Here is a 9115-nt window from a genome sequence, read left to right on the forward strand (position 1 = left end):
AAGTTCACTTGCTTGCTTGCTTAGGACCGTGCAAATCTTTCGGTCGTTTTTTAACCCACTCCCCGTGATCCAATCGAGCTGACATTTTCCACACAGACTCGTTGTGCGTGACAATTAATGTTCGTGAAAAAATGTGACACTTTTTAGGACAAAAATATTATATTTAATTACCAATTGCTTAATGCTGCCATGCAATCATCTGACCCATAGGTGGCAGCCATCTCAAGCCAGAGGACGAGAGGACTCTAGCCGCCACGCATATAAATAATTTATAGTGAAAAACTTTGTTTTCACAGGTTTTACTTGTTATTCGTAATAACCAACATATTTGTTACTGCCTAGAAAAAAGAACGGCACACTTACAGGAATCCATAGTATGGATTATTCTAAGTAAATTAAACGAGGCTTTTGTGTTCTCACTGCTATTGCAACTCAACGGTTGTACAATTACCTCATAATTGTTTGTTGATATTGAAGTAAATACTTGTGTGTGTATACAGTATATCCATGGCTGTGACTTCTCGTCCACATTATGTTCTTCAAGTTTACGTTTGAAACTCTGGAATAAACTATATTGAGGGTGATTTGCTATTTCTGAAATAACTGTAAGTTACACGAATCAGTATGGTATACCTTCAAAAAAATATAATACTAAAGAGGGTTTTTATACAGAAACAGACATTGTTGTCCCATTCAATTGCACCTACAAAAATACCACTTTTTGACGACTGTGAAGCTGCTTACAAAACAGATACTAATTAATCACTAAACAGACTAAGCACGCTTATCATTCTGTCCAACCATTGTGACCTCTACTTAAAATCCAATCTCAAATGATTTGATGCAAGAATAAATCCACATTGTGCCCTGCTCATCCAAAAAATCCTTATTGGCAAATTTGCACTATACTTAGTTAATTCATTATTCCCATTGTCAAACTCAAGAAACCTAAGACGTCCATCTTATTTCCTTTTTAAATATCCCGAGAACAAGATTTGGAATAGGTAACAAAGCCTTTGTTGTTGCAGCACCAAGGTGTTGGGAACAATCTTGTTTCCTCGCTTAACATCGTAAATCTTCCTTTAAAAAACATCCTGATGCAGTACTGGATAAAGCCACATTTGCCAATGTGATTTGTAACTTTGATCCTTACCTGTGTATCTATCGAAAGTTCAATTTTAATGTGCCATTTTATTGGGGAACTGTGCGTTGTCTTGCTGTGGGTGGGGACTGTTTTTATTATTGTTTTGCTGCCTGGCCCAAGCTTGATAAATCGGACATATTATACATTGATTAATGTATTTACATTTAGTGACTTGCTTGACTTTGTTTCAATTTTGCACTTCTATTGTTTTTTTCTTTTTGTATTATTTGTTGTTGTAACTTGCTGAACCGCCCCTGGTTGATATTTGTGAAAAAGAGCTTCATCGCTCATCGGATTTCTCATCCAGTCCAAATGAAAGATTACGATTCTGATTTTGCCAGCAGTGAACATCTTACCACAAATTCGGCCAGCCACTATAACCAAAGTGGCACCTGACTGGATTCTATAAAGTTATTGAAATGTTACATTATTAGTATTATCATTGTTGCAATTATACCATTACATTAATAATTGTCATAATCAGTTTCCCTGGGTTAATTATGTCCCATTGTGGTAACAAATATCGATTAATCTAACATGTGAAGTATCAATCTTCCAAAAAATGTATATACATTTTGAAATTACAGTCGCATGCCAGTCAACCCATATGGTTTACCCGTATTCTTGTACAGGGAAATTGAGTGTTCAGGTCCATACGGTGTTTGTGTTTATCCCTTGTGATGGGACTTTGTAGGATGAACATTGAGATGTATAAGGGCACAGGGTGACCAATAAGGCCTGAATTGGTCTGTGAAAAGATAGAGCACTGATAAGGGGTTAACAGGTATGCAGTCGCCTCATGTTTTTTGCACGTTTCCGTAATGCGATTTAGAAATAGCGCGTTAGATTAATTTACAATTATTTCTATTATGCACGCACTATTATTGAAATAGCACGCACCAGCGTGTTGGCCATGAAGAAGTGAACGCGCTGCGAGCTTATACAGTATGTTAGTCAGGGGCCAGCAACGTTGAGTAGCGACGGTGCCTAAGGCGCAGTACGACAACAACCACAGGGGCGGGGAGCAGCATCAGTCAGCATCTCCTTCACGCGCGCCATTTTGAAGATCTTTCCCTCGTGAACTTTGTCTTGTGCAGACTTTTGCCTACCAACATGTCCGGTGAGCATCACACTACGTTTTAAAAAATGTTATTGTTTTACTTTTTTTGAACATTTATTTCTTTAAATAGGTTGTTTACTATATTTAGCACATGTTTGGCAGTATTGTAAATATATTATTTTACTGTAACCAGTGAAATGTGTCGATATAAAAATTAGGTTCCATCGCGTGTTCTTCCGAACCCCCAACCATTTCCTTTATTGATTCTGGGAAAATTATCCATAACACATGTTTATTTATTTTGGTTAGATTTCGTAAATATAAATGCGTCGTTAAATCCGCCACCTGACACAGCCAATTAGTGAGGTTTATTACGTAAACATAACATGCCAATTCGTTACGAGTACAGCACACTGGTGTGTTGTAGAGCAAAATCATAAAATGTACAATCTCTCCAACATTTACAATCTGGATTCGCTCTCCAGCACACCGGTGTGCTGTACGAGTAACGAATTGGCATGTTCTATTTACGTGACAAACCCTACGAATTGACTGTGTCTAGTGGTGGTGGGTTTAACGACACATTTATATTTACGTGATGTACACAAAACAAACCTCTATTATATATGATATTGGTCGCGAAAGCCGACTACGACGTGTTAAACTGGGAAAATAATGTTTATTTTACGCAATTTTGATTTACGCGCCGTTTTTCAAGAACGCAATCCCCGCGTTTAACGAGAGGTAGCCGTGTCGTGCGAGTTTGGATGTGCTCCTGTGATCTACCCTGGGGTTTTCACAGCAGCCAGCACCCCTGTTGCCCAATAGAGGTAATTGGTGAAAAGGTGATAGTTCATCGGTATTTATTTAGACCACGTGTGCTGTTGTGCAAAATTTATCAATCCCAGCTCGTATAATTTGTGAAAACTTGCCTCAGCTTATGTGTGAACGCAAATATTAAGTGGAAAAAATATAACAATCATCCATTTACAGCTGGCACATAGGCACAGGGCTAATTTACAGTGGTGCGTTTTTTTTCCACAGCTGCAGATTTTTACCTCTCACAATTAAAGAGCCGTGGGGAGATTTGGAATTGGTTACGGGGGAAAGACAAATTAATAACAAAAATCAGTTGTAAATAAATGGGTTTTAAATCTAGATTTGAAAGTGCATAGCTCCAGTGGCTTCCGAATAGCAGAAGGAAGAGCGTTCCAGACGGCCGCAGAAGTGCACACCTGAAAGCGCGTAATGTAGTGGCCGTCTTTGTCCGATGGCCAGCCAAAAGCCGCTGTGAGGATGACCGCAGTTTGCGTGATGATTTATGCTACTTGGCGAGATCAGCAAGGTATCGATTGTGGTTCATTTGTGGTAAGCACTTTGTGTGTAATGAGTGTGACCTTATCAATGTTGTCCCATAACAATAGAGGCAGCTTTCATTACATTGTATATTTGTTTAGTTTTGTCTTAATAATGGTTCATACAAATACTCCCTCTTAAGGTACGCTTAATTTATTGACGATTACCAATTGGACAATATATTTTTTATCAGGATCTGAATGTAGTAGGCACCTCCGATGAGCACGTTTGGCTACGTACGGTGCGAAATAAGTATTACGTATGTGCATATACGCACACAAAGGAAACATCCGCACATTTCAGCTTGAGTCGTGCTAGTCGTTCTGCTGTGTCGTGGGTGGGACCTCTTCACCAACCGAGCAACCCGCTCGCCGCAACGCCGCGAATGCACTCCAAGAGTCGACGCCAAACAAATGAAAATGTCACGGATTTCCACCCTCATTGGGCTACTACGGGCCTTGCCACGAACCATCGTGAATTCCTGGCCTCGTGGAATCATGGGAGTGATGATTTTTGGAGTTCTGTACCGTGATTTGTGCTGTAAAACCTGGTCGGTGGCAAGACTGGCAACATACCCCAGTCACCCTGAAACCCCCAGCGTTGGATTCAGACACCGCACCATATACCGTCCCATTAGAGATAGTACTCCCGAACCCATCTAAGACGAGTTGGCAAACTTAAATTCAGGCATCGTTTGTCAGCGGTGCGTTTGACGAGGAATCAAGGAGTGGCAACACGGGTGATTTAGTATTAAAATGCTTCAATCGTAATTTACAATACACAATCACGGCCAATCTAAGCTAAGAATTGCGCATTGGTAGATAAGCTGTATATGCTTCGTGTTATTCCTTGAGTGCCCAAGCTTTGAGAAAACGAATTTCATTCATCATAAAGACGAACTTTTCTCGAGACGACGACGATGAGCAAGTGCAAATAAAACGCCCTTGTGCATTTACGAAAAAAGGTTGTTGCTTTATTATGTATACGCTGTGGAATCGCAGCACAATAAACTTGCAAAAGTAAAATGTTATTGTACCAACTACGAGTACGTCACACAAGTTTTAAGCGTAAGCAGCAGTGCATTATAATACGCGTACGTATATGGTGTTGCAGTTATTCGGACAGTAACTGTAAAGTTCACGTAAATAGCCGCCTTATATGATTCCGATGTAATATATAACATATTCAAGGTCCAAAGCAAAATATGGTATAATGATACGTAAGAACATATCCCTCAGATACATTTATATATATATATAAATAATGAATAGGAAACTGTTAAGTTTCACTTTATTGAAAACCATACTGTCTTGTGAGTATATATTTCACATCAAAATATGATATACAGTACAGTGCTTAAGGAATAATACAGCATTGTGCAAAAATAGTACACTTATAAGTTTAATAAGGAGGACATACTTTGGGCCTCATTCATGGAGCTCGACCGGCAACATCTCCACCACGTTTGAGCAAAATAAAAGTTGGTGCCATGTAATATCAGAAAAGTCTTGCACGTTATGTACGGATAACGTTTGCACACAGATTAAAATATTTCACCACTAACCACGGAATGATTGCAGGATGGCCTAAATTCTGGCAGGGGTATGTTGAAGCCAACGTTTATGCAGCGTTACCCCACGCCGTAATTTGCGATCTGTATCTGTGGCTCGGTTTGTAGAGCCCATTCCATTCCACACGTTCTTCCACATTTGTACGGGTACTTTTGAGTAGATTTTTCTTATTCTAAACTTTCCGCCAAATGCAGAATGGAGGCTCACCTACATATGAAATAAGCATTGATGATATGAAGACCGATGGAGGGAGGCAAATATAACATGATGATGGATGTTGATGATGCCGTTGCTGCTGCTGCTTTTGATCGTGATGATACGTGAATATTACTTCGATCACAATGTTTTTGATGAAGTAATTTCAGATAACAGACAGTGATCATTATGATGATATGGGAAGAGGCAGTGTTCTTATGAAGGCCTGAAGTGTAAATTACTCGTTTTTTGTGTTTTTCCACATGGGCTTTATCTGCAGAAAATCAATGCTTAGAGGGGTAATACCGAAGCGTCCACACATATAGAGTCAATAATCGACTTGCGGAATTGCTTTATAGGTACTGACATCAGTCAGTACCTAACTCGCTAACAACACTTGCCCCCAACAGTCTATACGGGGGTCTTTATCTTTGACGGCACCTGATTGGTCGGCTCGGCCATGGGAGGAGCAATCATCCATAATATAGGTTTTGGGTTACATTGCGTAAATATAAATGTTTCGTTAAATCCGTTCAGCACACCAGTGTGTTGGAGAGTAAATCCACAACATTTAACAATTCGAGTATCGTGACGTTCCGCCGGTAATGACAACCAGCATCATCATTGCCCGAAAAAGGAGGATTTCTCCACAACTCTGGCTGTCGGCTGATGAGGCCGGTTGTAATTACTGGCGAAAACCTCGTACTAGAATTGTAAATGTTGTGGGTTTACTCCCCAACACACCAGTGTGCTGAACTAGTAACAAATTGGCATGTTTTGTTAACGTGACAAACCTTACTAATTGGCTGTGTCGGGTGGTGGTGGGTTTACCAACACATATTTACGCGATCAAACCCAAAACACCTCTTTTATGGATACTTTTTGTTAAGGAGCAATCATGTTGATGTCGGCTACCACGGTGAGGATTCCAGTCGGCACTGCCCTGACCGCTGATTGGCTGCACGGTTTATGATGGAGCGGAGTTCAACTCGTCTCGCAGCATGGGAAGGAACCGCAAACTGCATTTGGTAGAAACAAACTCTTGATGAATGGGGCCCTGAAAGTAGGAATTTTATCAACACAACAATAATTCGTAAAAATGCAACATAAACTGTGTGAAGAGCCATCGATATGCATGCAAACCTTGTTCTAACTTAAGCAATAGAACTAAACTGTCAACCAAACCTCATGACACCGACAAATTACTTTTTTTCTGAGGTCGCCATGTCAACTGAAAACATGATTTAGCAAAATTACACAATCAACCTTAGGCTTCTGCAAAAACCATTCATTCATTATCCAATACGTTCAACAACCCCATCATCAATCCTATGACCCATATAATTTTAAATTGTTTTTTGCTGATGTTACAATCATTATCTAACTTTATTTAATGCTTCATGAATAACTATTTTCGCACTGCTTTGCCTCATGCTCAAGTCTGCTAATGCACTGCTTTAATAAACAGAGCTGACCCACTAATGCGAGAAGAAAAATGCTATTGTGCTTCTGAGCAACGTGCTCCAATGACTGCTGTATAGGATCAGCTACATAGGCAATTATAGATGGCTTCACCCACTTAGTACTCATACCTTGTCATGCCAACCCCAGAGAAGTTGATTGTGATGTGATGCCTCTGTTAAGCCTATACAGAGAATCTCTGTTATGATATTAATACATATAATATAAATACGTGTTAATAATAAAGTGGGTAAGTGATTCGGGGAACAATGAACGACTCCTACCCAAGGTTAAAATCAGGTCCTCAAAAGATGATGGTCTTAACTTGCAAATATTGTCTGCATCATAAAGGTCATTATTGTATGAAATTTAGTCCAGCACAATTTTGGCGTTAATACTTTGGAAGTCTGGAACAGAACTAACAACTCCTCTCATATGCAATCACAGACCGTTGAATGATCACTGAGAAATAAAGAACTGATTTTAACTCCGAGCCATTCAACATGGTCAAACATGACCTGCGGTCTTCTAATATTGCAGAATGGAAATATGCTTTATGCAGTGCCTTTATGCCTACACTGCATTCTTAAAATAAAGTAACGTGATGGGTGACTACACTGTTAATCCTCCTTTTTCGTGAACAATACTCCCAAGCGAATAGAGAATATTGCTTTACATAGCATAAAGACAGAATGTGTTCACAACCTGGAAGTTCATCAGTTGTCTTTTCTGACTATAATTACAGAAACCATCACGTATCAAATACAACAATGCAGCTAAGTTGGCTCTATGGGCAATTGAACGGATTTGAAATCAATCATTACGAGTACTTCGACCAGGTGAGGGCTTTGAATTGCAAAAGAAATACATCACTTCAAGTCACTGATGAAGGCATATTTACATCTTAGTAGGATGTGGATTATGGCCACTGAAAGTCATGTACATGGTCTCTGGTATCCACCTTTTACTCAACCACACACTGGAAAATGACTTTCTTCAAAATGGCCATGGGATGCAATTAACCTTTCTGCTTGTACAAACCGACATCGTGGGGTTACGCAAACCACCAAGCTACCTAGCCACCCCAGTTTTAGCCCTTATGTAATGTTACAATTTTACCTTCTTCTCGACTCAATAATAATTACTTAAGGATGTAGCGTCTTTATTTGTCTTTCATCATACCAAAAGAGAGTGGATATTACTGAAACGTCTTAGTTCCACAGACATGTTTCTCCGTTCTATATACTGCGTATATGGATGCATTCAATGTATGTATTTACTTACAGCTTCCTTACTATTGTTATTATGCAAGACGTTTTTACAATAAGAAATATTGTGTACAGATTTCTGCTGACTTCAAACAACTTCCACAAAAAACATATTTCATCTGTGACGTGTGCGTGTGAACACCCACATCACACACGGTCACGTCAAAATTGATACAGCAAATGCGTCGTGATGTACAGTCTTCCATTTTTGTTTAAACATCGTCATAATTCAGTCGTAGAGTTAAGCGTCCCACTTTATATATATACACATGTATGTATGTGTTGTATACATTGTAGATATCAAGATATAAATTGTAATACTGTGCAGATGTTTTACGAATGATAGGACCTCTGTGACCGACGGCATACTGTAGATACAGTTATTGAGCAATGTGTTCACAAAGAGATGCGTGCATTGGAGCTTTGCAGCATCGCACTTTGCTCTGGAGTGCCACACATGCATAATAGCCTCAATATTTGATAATGGCATATATTTCAATATTAACTCCGGTTCGTAGCATTTGCTCCCGAAAGCCACCCTGGCGTATCATGCCACCGTTTTAATTCACACGCGGACCGGGGGTCAAACGACGCGCAGCACTGGCGATGAGACACTTCCTCGCCGCGGTCGGCACGATCGATGGAGACTATCTTCACCGTCACGTGTTTGCACTCCTGATATTTCTACACAATAATTGCCCTTCACATCTACTGAACGGCATTTCGCCAAGGTGAGCACGCGCCCGTTCCACCCGCTCTGCTCCACCACCCCAATCCGTCCCTGCCTTTTAGATCTGCAAAGCAATCGAGCGCAATTTATCCTTCCCCAGCTTTGTGAAACATTATCTCCGTGTCATTAGCAGTGCAGGTGGCTTGAATGGAGATGACATGAGTGTGAAATCACAACGGCACCTTTAATTGTATGGCTTTAACTGATTGACAAATCATTATCCAAAAACATGACCGTTTATCAGCGACGATAGAATGGGGCATCATGAGTGGATCTGCTTTTTTTTCAAACCCAATCGTTACGATTCACTTTAGCCCTTATTCTGGACGA

Source organism: Lampetra planeri, chromosome 19 (assembly GCF_965212315.1).
Source record: "Lampetra planeri chromosome 19, kcLamPlan1.2.h2, whole genome shotgun sequence".
NCBI lineage: Eukaryota > Metazoa > Chordata > Hyperoartia > Petromyzontiformes > Petromyzontidae > Lampetra > Lampetra planeri.